We start from the raw sequence: 10,731 nt of genomic DNA, 5'->3' as shown, positions 1-10,731 counted from the left end.
TTGGAATTTTAAAGGAGTCGGTAGTATTTAAAGAGAGAGGAAATTTCCAGAACTTTCTTCCTAAGAGAATTAATAATCTACCTTTTGTCTGTGCACAGAAAGAAGCAAAGCAAGTCTTCGGCCAGTGGTAGCCTAGGACTGAGATGAAATAGGAGTGAACTCCTCCCACCTTTTTTGTGTGTGTGTGAAGTTGCCATCTTCTGTTTCTCTAATATTCTCAATCTAAGTTCAATAATTAATAACTATTCTTCATAGATGATGGAAACTTCTATTACTGTGTAAAATGCACGTTCCTTTAATATTCTTTTCATTACCACAAAAAATGTAACCTTTAATCATTCTTATATCCTTTGATTTTAAAAATGCTTTCATCAGAAGGAACTCTATTGAAGCTCTTCTTGAATCAAACTATATGTCAACACTGCCTTCTGGTGGTAGCTTTCATATTTTGAAAAGCTGAAATCCAGCCCCTCCCCCAAGCACATTTATTTCCAGAAATCTTGTTCATTAAAAAACAAAGCTCACTTAATACCTAAGAGTTTATTTATGCTAAATACATCTCACAAAGTTTTGTGGGGTTTTTATTATTACTGTGGAATCAGAGCCTGAGGGACCTTAATAATCAAAAGTCCAACTCTTCCTTTTAAGGATAAGATTACTAAGGCAGGATGCCAGGTCAGGAAGAACTCCTTGCTAGTCCAAGGCTGCCAAGAAAGATGGCTTTAGTTTAGCCTCTTGAAGAGAAAGGTGGAACAAGGACCCATGGTTCACCAAACTAAGGAGTCATCCTCAGCCAGGAAATAAAAGTCCTTGGCATTACTTAAAATCAACATAAACTCACTGAATAAACTGTTTTCAGTTAATGAGCTGACATTTCTTCACACTGTAGCAAAATAACTTTTTGGATAAAACAGCCCAACCAATGCAGACCCAGAATGGACTTGAGAACTGGACTAGAATGGATCAAGAGCTTCAGTTCCCTCCATCTCCAGAGGGGGGCAGCATGTCACCAGCAGGAATGCCTGAGAGCCTTGGTGTTGCTTTGAACTTGAGCAGTTTCATCAGGCTAGTCTAACATTACATGGCAGAAATATTTGTAGCCTCCTTTTTGTTTTGGTAGAGGTTTTTGTACCCCCTAAGATATGTGGATCTTTGAATCACTTCCAGGACAACTCACCCAGCAAGGAAGGCCTTATATGTCTTCAACCAAATCTTCTCCCCCAGCTTTGACCACACTGATGCCTTTGAGAGCTTTACAGACTCCTTCCCCAAATAGCCTCCCATTAGTCAAGGGCATCCCGTGGCCAGTCAGGACCCTCCCACATGCTACGTGCTGGGTCAACAACCCTAAGTCTTAGCCAGCAAAGGAGGAGGAAGTCAATTTGAAGAGGAAAAAAAAAAATAGAAACCCGTGAACTGTTTCAGAATATGCTTGATGTGTGTTAAACAAAGAACTAGAGATAATAAGGCCCAATGTATCTAAACATCACAATGAATATTTAGTGTGTGAACAAAACAAAATGACCGAGGACAGCCAAATGCAAAGACTTCTCACACTTGGTGGCTGGGAGCTCGGGATCATTGGGCAAGAAACTGGTGGGAGTGAGCTGAGGGCAAGTAACAGCCTGAAGATGCTTCCCGTGTTCAAGCAGCTGGAGTCAGAGAGATGAAAAAAATCAAGGAGATGGAAAATCAAGGGGATGGAAAGCGAGAGAGACAGATGTCATCATTTGTGCTGCTGTGAGCTGCAGAAATAATGCCAAACAAGTCATGAAGAACAAAACTGTAAAATAAGATTCTCCAAACGCTAGCCAGGACTCCCAGGCTGAGAATCGTGTTTTTGCCTGATAAGTCAAAATCTGCTCTCCTGTGAGAGCTCACCCAGAATATGCGAGATGACTAGGACAAACATGGCTACCCCTGCCCTGACTATAAGGGGAAAGAGTACACACTGCTTTCTAAATGTTCTTGGATTGGTTGAGCTATTCTGATTGAAATTGTAAATTTTTTTCAGCTATTAAAGAAGAAGAGCAATAAGACTGTCTTGGTTATATTTGATTCTTATTTGAGTTCTACAATGTGTTGTTAAATATAGTTGATTTGTGTGCCGTTCAAACACATGACAATTTTATTACCATTATTATTGTTATTATTATTATTATTTGTTCTATTTAGTTGGCCATGACAGCAGGATGCATTTCAATTCATCGTACACAAATGGAGCGCAACATTTCAATTTTCTGGCTGTACACAGGCAAACATACGATAATTTTAATGTGGTTGTACTGATGTTTAGTTTTAAATTTGTGGATTTCCTATGTGTGTTTTCACATGAAAATGAGTTTTCAAGGGAAACATTTTGTTTATTTTTAATAAAAATGCATTTTACCGAATACCTAAAATAACTTTAGCAGTCGTTAGTTTGTGTACTTACACGCAAACAACAGTTAATGTACCACTTATAAATTGTACAAATGTTTGTCCCTTTAGGCAGGTTCTGTAAGACCTCTACTTGGCCCCATTCTGTGCTTATTTGTTCTGATTTACTACATGGCCTTGAAAGGAAAAAGTTGAATATCTTTTAAAATAGTTCAAACTTTTCTCCAATTCAGCCTGGCTATTCTTCCAATTACTTTGACTTAATGAGATTTTACTGTTCTTTGGAAAGGTTAACGTCTCAAACATCTGAACTGGCTTAGTGGAATTCAGCCATTTCTCAAAAAGCTAGTGCAGTGTAGCAGAAAAAGCAATGAATACATTTAAAATCAAGATTTAGGGGCCCAAGTTTTAGTTTGACCCCTTCCTCACTTTGAGAGGTTGGGTAAATCACCTTTGCTTCTCTGGCCTTCACTTTTCTCATCTGTAGAATGACAAACTTCTCATACTTTGCTGAAAAACTCCACAATTTTGTTTCTGCCTTGATGGTATAATGGCCTGATGATTGTCAAGAAATGTTTACTGAGTGCCACTTGGTGGTGTGTTTTCAGCAGACTTAATTGTTCATTAATAATTCCCCTAGGTAAACAGACTGCAGGCTAACACAAATAATAGTGTTCAGAGGGCAGGGGAAATGTTAGGCTCAGCCTGGCATTGAAAAATGAAAATGTCAGCCTCCCCAGGTATGTTCCCTAAGGAGATTTAGGTCTGGTTTTTCATAGTATGAACTGTTTCTATATTCAGGGTGAGGAGTTCTTTGTAGATTTATATAAGCTACAAAGAAGTTCTAGAAACTGTCAAGTGGGTAATTCTTGGTCCTTTGCCTAGAAATGGAGAGAACTGGCTTCTCACATTTTGAGAAGGTAAGAGTTTGGGAATGAGAAGCCTCGGAATCTTTTCTTCCCATAAAGCTATTCTCAGCAGCTTGATAACTCCCAGATGTGCACCTTCAGCCTGAGCCACTCCCAAGAACATTGGCACATGATGTTGGCTTGGCCTATAGACCCAAGTCAGTGGTGCCTTCCCTGGGCCCTGTAGGGAGCTTCAAATCTGGACCAGATCCCATGTGAGTTCTGGTGGTCAGAGTCACCTTCATCAAAATGTCTAAACCCTCTCCTGTGTCTGGGCCTGGTCCAGTCAGCGGTGCCATCCAGGAGGGGCACCACAAGCCTAGACTGGACAGCATGGGACCAAGTCCTGGTTTCTTCCTTCTGGGTGCTCAGGGACCCCCTACAACCTATTCTCATGTCACTCACCTCCACCTCACTCCTGGAGTAACCTAGTTCCCCAAGAAGCCCTGGGATTTCTGTGTACCCTGGTTCTAGGACCCTTCCTGGTAATAGGATGACTCCCACTGACAGGCCAGTGTTTCTGTCCCAAGGTGGGGTGAGAATGGGCTGCTTGTGTGGTGCTGACACTCTTATTTGGAGTGACTCACATCAGACACGGGACAAATTCAGGGGTCTGGGACCCAAAAGTTCCTTGCTGTGCCTTGTCCTGAGCATTGCATGGTAGGGGAGTGGCCTGCCTTCTTCCTTTGGGCACTGCCACTACCTTCCTGTTCCCATTATCACTGCCACCCAGGGTGGTCATCACACTACTCACAGGCTCCACTTCACATGTCAGGCCATCCTCTGTGGAGGGCTGTGGGGTTTCAATATCAAAAGACTACTCCTGTCAATGCCCCTAGCCCTTATGGATGTGGTGCCGCTGTGGTCTCCCAGATGGGTAATAAACCACAGGAGATGAGGGATGGATGTTCCTTGAGTGAATGGTACCTCTCTCCTAACTCCAGCCAGGGCTTCTCTCTCCCAGTGGAGGTAAGTGGCAGGCAGGGGCGTGGTCGACATCCAAAGAGGTCCCATTACTGCATTGGCCTAAAGAACTCCAAAATAAGCCTAGAAAAACGTGTTCCCCTGTACTTATACTATAAAATTCCTAACAATAAATTCAACAGAAATGAATAGTAAAATGAATTACTGACTGTACCCATGGGATCTTGGTAAGATGTGCACTTGTGGTTGTGATCAACAAAGCACAGTAACCACCTGTGATGGAGCCACCAGATGCCAGCAGACAGCAGTGGCTCCGTGGGTGATGCGGTATCATTGTCATAATGTAACCAGCATTAAACAGATGGTACCAGGGAGCTGCAGAAGCAAGATCTATATTGTTTCCACACAAACACCTTCCAAAGAACCATGGCATTGTGGATAACACTAGCACTTCTACCTTTTCTCACAATGGGGTACACAAAAGTAGCGCATTTGATAAGAAATAACAAGAGGTGGTTCCTGTTCCTTAATAGAGACAGATGGTGTCTGCCTGCTATGAAGAGGCTCCATAGAAAAAGATTTCTTTATTCTTTGTGCTTCAAACTAGTATATAAAGTCCTCTGTTCAATGCATTATTCTAAATCGTCATTGACAGGTCACTACACCTCAGAGAGGCCCAGGAATTTTAAAACACATTTTTAAAATCAAGTACACTTTGAACTTTTCTTTCTCTCTCTTTCTTCCTTCCTTCTTTTCTTTTCCTTCCTTTTCCCTCCTTCCTTGAACCCAGGGCCTTGCACATGTTCAGCAAATGCTCTACCACCCAGCTATACACCAAGCCTGAAGCACACTTTAAAATCACAGACATCTGCACATATATACAAACAGGTGCATCACCAAAAAAAAAAAAAAATTCTCAGAATCCTCCACACATTTCGAGCAGACCAGCTTGACTCTGAAAAAAAAAAAAAAAAAAAAAGTCCTGTCCTTCCTTGGTCTGTGTAGACTTGCTTCTCCCACAGGAGCTTCCGTTTTGGAAATTGGCAACCCCAACCTTCCAGTTGCTCAAACCAGAATCTTAGAGCCATCCTTGACTCCTCTTTTTCCTCACACCCAAATTCAATCTTTCCCCAAAGGCTGTCAGATTTACCTTCAAAATACATCCAAATCTGACTAGTCTTCTGTCCCTTCTCTCCATTATCTCTCCACATCATCTCTCACCTACAATACTGCACAAGTTTCTCAGCCAATCTCCTGGTTTCCTCTCTAGCCTCCCCTGGATCTAATCTTCATTGAGGATCCTGAATATTTTTTTTAAAAAAAACTAAGTCAGATCATGTTACTCCATAATTCAAAATCTTCTGGTTGCTTTCTGTGATAGATAGAGAGTTATGTGTCCAGATACCCTTCAGGGAAGAATAAGCTGCCCTGCTGTGGGTTAAGAGATTATAGCCACCAGCTGGCAGCTCCTTCAAGGTCAAAGTTGCAGAGAGCCTCTTTTTTTTCAAGGTCACATCCTGGCCAGGCCAGGCTGCATGTGATCCCTGAGCAAAGTAATGGTATGAAAGCCTGGGATTTGGGCCCAATGAGCTACAATTCTGACAGATGATATTTTCTTCAGAACTCATTACCAGCCTGGCCAAAGCATTTTGATACATGCATCACAGTTAACTTCAAACTCAGTCCAATTCCATCTCCTCGCCCTCTTTTCTGGGTGTCAAACCTCTATTGTAATCTGAAGGGTCTCTACCTACTACTGCATCCTTTCCCCTTTAATTTTCACTAGTGTTTCTGTGTCCCTTCTCCAAAATCTTGTTTTTCTGAATCCTTAGCTTCTGATTCTCAGAGATGCCAAGAATGACTCATTTTCCCTGACCACCCCATGTAAAAGAGCAGCATATCCCTCCACCACACCCCTGGTTATTCTTCTCCATTGCCACTACCTGCTATATATTATTTTTTCTATTCATTCACTCAAAGATACGTACACCCAGCATTGTCTACACATACAGTAGAATACAATGTCCTCAAAGGTTGGAACTTGGCTTCATTCACTTCTATATTCAAGTGCCTAGAATTGTGCCTTGGGTAGAGTAAGAGCTCAATAAATACTTAATGAATGAAAAAAAAATGAATGCATATTTGGAAGACCCCTGTTAGAAAGAAGGAAACTTGAAAGCTACAGAAATACTTCATTATGTTTTCTCGTATATGTAAAGAAAAAATTTTAATAGCTGAGAATTTTTGTGATTTGCTTGTCACTTCCAAATATGAACCCAGGTGACCATCCTTTTCATTCCTCTATGTGCACTTGGATGCTTCATATAGTTGTTGAGCACCGTCTATGTGCCAGACACTGAGCCAAGGGCTGAGGGAGACAGAGTTGAAAAAAAGCACTGTCCCTGACTTCAGTCAGTCCCTGGACCCGTCAGGGAGACAGACCAATTCTCACTAAAGTAATTAAGTGTTGTAATGGATACCTCAGATGATGCTGTGGGGGCACAGAGAAAAGCTGAGTAACCCAGCCTCAAGGAGGGCGGGGTATCCAGAGGAAGTCCAGAGAAACATTTCCAACCTGACTACCTCTTTCAAACATCCCTGAGCTCACTTCTACCTCAGGGTCTTTGTATTAGCTGCTCCCTCTGCCTGGACTGTGGTACCCCCCAACCCCGACTTTCACATGGTAGTAACTTCTTGTCATTCATGTCTCAGATCAAATGTCACCCATTCAGGGAGGTCCTCACAAATATCTAAAATGACCCTCCCACCTCTTTCTCCCTAATCCTTATACCCTGATTGATCACTCTGCCAAATAGCCTCGTCTTTGTCCTTCGTATGATCTGCTTATTGAGTATTGTATGCTGCCTGTCTCCTCTGGCCTGTACCTTAAGTCTTATGAGGACAGGGACCCTGTTTATCTTGTTCAGTGTTCTAGCTTCAGCACTTACAAGAAGGCCTAGTGCACACAAGGGACCCAATAAATATTAATTGAATAATTATTTGGAAGAGTTAATAAAATGATGATGCTTTTTATAGAGACATAAAAAATGGTAGGTAGTAAGTCAGGGAGGGAAGGAGAGCAGGGCATTCCACATCAGGGGGAAATCTTCTGCAAAGAAATAGATTGGGCCACTCTTCTACCTCCCCAGGGGTCCCAGTGTCAAAAGTCTTCAGGTCTAGGTGATGGTATAATGATGGGAATTTATTATACTATTTTCTCAACTTTAGTATTTTGAAAATTTTCATAATGGAAGTATTAAGGGAACAAACCTTGGGGTCTCATAAGAAGTACAAATATATGAAATGTCTCAGTTTTAAGCTCAAACGTGGGACCTAGGGTAAACTGGATATAGTAGTCTCTATGCAAAGATGGTCAAATTTAATTTTTTCCTTAAACTCTAGTGTGAGATGAACAAAATGAACCTGAATTCAACCAATCTGTGACCTCTGCACAGCACAGACTAAATCATGGATCCCAAATAAGTAAGCACTCCATTCTGAACAACTTTTACACAGAAATCCTCAGCCCTCTGGAAACCAAATCTCAATAACATTGAGGACTGTTTCCCTTTCCTGGACCCCACCTCTGCGGCAGCTCTGTTTTGTGACAGATTGCTCATTTTCCTGCCTTCTCCTAGACGCCCCACAAGGGAAAATTCCAAACTCCCACTTCAGCTGCCAACCTTCCTCTCCCCATCCCTCTCCTTGGAGGCTCACGTCCTGCCACGGCCCTCCTTCTTCCTCTCTTTGTTCTTTCCATCTTCTACCTCCAGGTCCTTCTACCACCGTCAGCACGAGTTTCACCATCATCCAGGAGAGCTAAGAGCATCCGTGAAGAGGACCCAGGCTGAGGCCTAGTCTTAGCAGCCACTTGACCTCCCTCCAGTTCACTGAAGATTCCCTTCACTTCTGACATCCCACTCGCAGAGGCTGCCTGCCTTCTGCATCTGGGTCTCGGTGAGTCCTAAAACATCTGGGGTCTCTAATACCTTGCTCATCCATTCCTTTTTCAGTGGGTCTAATTTCACTTCTTTTCCTTATCTACATCTTTGGTTTGCACTCTTAGCTAAATATTAGAATCCCCTGGGGCACTATGGCAACTCAGGATGACTAGGCCATCCTAACCTAAGTTACATAAGAGGCTGGCAGGGGAGGGACTCAGCCATCAGTACTTTCAAGCCTCCCCCAGGTGATTCCAAAGTACAGCCAAGGGGGAGGCCCTGCACCCTGGACCCCATGGTTCATCACTTTAACAATGTTTTTTTGTCTGCAGTTTATAGGGCCCCCCAGAAATCATCTCTGACTAATATATTACCAGAGCAACATATTACTGGATTACCAGCTAGAAGAGTAAACAACACAGGGAAAATAATATAGCTGCAGGAACATGGAGGTGGTTAGAAAAACTAATAATTGCTAAGAAGAAAAATGGGGAGGGGGGCGTACCAACGTCTTAAAAGCGTAGGACAAGAAACCGGAATTATATCTGTCACATCTTATGCCTGGAAAACAAAGGTGACACATAGCACCATCATGAAACATAGGTATTATTACAGAAAAGTGTCTCCAGATGACTGCCCAGAGGTATTCACCTGTCGGAAGCATATGACTGTCAACATGAATCAGAGCTGTGTAAATTAACGAGCGAGTACATTGTAGGCAGAAATATGTTGTAGAGAGACACGGTAGCCTTGGATTTGTGGGCAGGAGTGGGCGTGCAGAGAATGAAAAACAGAGCTAGCAATAAGAACAAAACAAATTTCTAATTCTTCTCTTCCACTGCTTGTGCAATTCAGGAGCCGGTCTTGAGTTTTCAAACAGGATAAAAGATGGGCAGCAACAACATCACATAAAGCACTAATGATAAAGGATAGCTTGAATATTTTGGGGTTTTGTTTTATTTTTATTTTTTGCATATGGAAGGAAATATAATTAGGAATAATGACATTTATTTTGAAGGAAATTTAAGCATATACACTATTTCTTCAAGCACACTGAAGATCGCATTAATGTAAGCAGGTAGTGATTAACAAGCCTGCTCTCCAGTTCCTAGGCTTTGTTTAAGTTTCTAAATTTTAATGACCAATACCCTATTTAATGATTAACAGCAAGGAATAGGATCCAGGTCAGTGTAAAGCATGTATTCAAATAACCTGAGCTTCGGCGATACCTGGGAACAGGATGTGGGACTCCAACAATGATGTTTTATAATAAGTCACACAGACTCAAATGTCACTTCTCTTACTTCCACCACTCCCAGCCCCATTCTGTAGGTGGTGTCCACCTTCAATTGTCACACTGCAAGATGATGCAAGAACACTGCTCTGATGATAATACATCCTCAGTGGTCCTTGAAGCTCTCATCTCAACATGACACTCAGGCGATGCTTTCCCATTTCCACTTGGATAATCTCAAAGAGGTGACATGGTTTTCCTACAAAATCCATTGTTTCTAGGAAACCTTTGGATTTCCAGGAACTATTTTGTATAATTTAAAAAGAGCCTACAATAATTCACATGCCACAGACTCTGTTAGTAAAAGAGATGGGAAAATATTTGAATACACAGAAGAGCTAATAAACCTATGACTCCATTGAAGAGCAAAAGAGACAGAGAAACACGGTAAGATGTTTGCATTAGAATGGATTAAATGTTGTAAATAAAACTGTGCCTTTGAGAATAACCTGTTCTACCAACCATGTAACTCCTGTCTTTAAACGGAAAGGCACTTTAAAATATCTGTTGCTGTTTGTTATTGGTTGACTCAGTAGCATTTACTAAGTGTCTACTCCTGTGTGCAGTAATCATGCCAGGTGCTGGGGTGGAAGGAGGAAGAAAAGAATGATAAAAATAACATCAATTCCTGAGTGCTCATCAGATGAGCTTCTCGATTCCCACAACAAGAATCTATGCTACAGATTCTTTCCATTTTCAAGGAGAGGAAACTGAGGCTTGCCTAAAGTCACCTAAATGAAAAGGGTGGAGCAGGAACTAAACCACAGGTGGTCTAGTCGGCTGCTCATAGTCATTATATGCATGCCTTCCTGCAATAAGCTAATTAGTTTAGAATTTATTTCAAACTTTCTAGCTGCCAATATATTCTTGGCACATAGTAGAGTCTAAATATTTGCTAAATGGAATATTTAGCTAAATAGAAAACTGAAAATATTTGCTAAATTTAATAATTGAGATAAATTTAAAATATTATTCAATTAAATATTGAATACACTGAAAATATTTGATAAATTAAAACTAAAATACCAAATCGTCAATATTAAAATTTCTGCTTATTTTTATAAAAGAGTGTGTTACCTATTATTCTCTTTGGTAGATGTGACTATAAATAAGACTAATCTTTTGCATTGTTTATAATTTTTTTTTGTAATGTGCATTGACCCCAGGACCACTTAACCACTGAGCCACATCCTCAGTTCTTTTTATGTTTTTTTGTTTGTTTGTTTGTTTGTTGTTGTTGTTGTTGTTGTTGAGACAGGTTCTCACTAAGTGGCTGAGGGCCTCT

The sequence above is a fragment of the Callospermophilus lateralis genome, chromosome 5, assembly GCF_048772815.1.
Source record: "Callospermophilus lateralis isolate mCalLat2 chromosome 5, mCalLat2.hap1, whole genome shotgun sequence".
Classification (NCBI taxonomy): Eukaryota; Metazoa; Chordata; class Mammalia; order Rodentia; family Sciuridae; genus Callospermophilus; species Callospermophilus lateralis.
The sequence above is the reverse complement of the archived record's forward strand: the minus strand, read 5'-3'. Positions refer to the sequence as shown.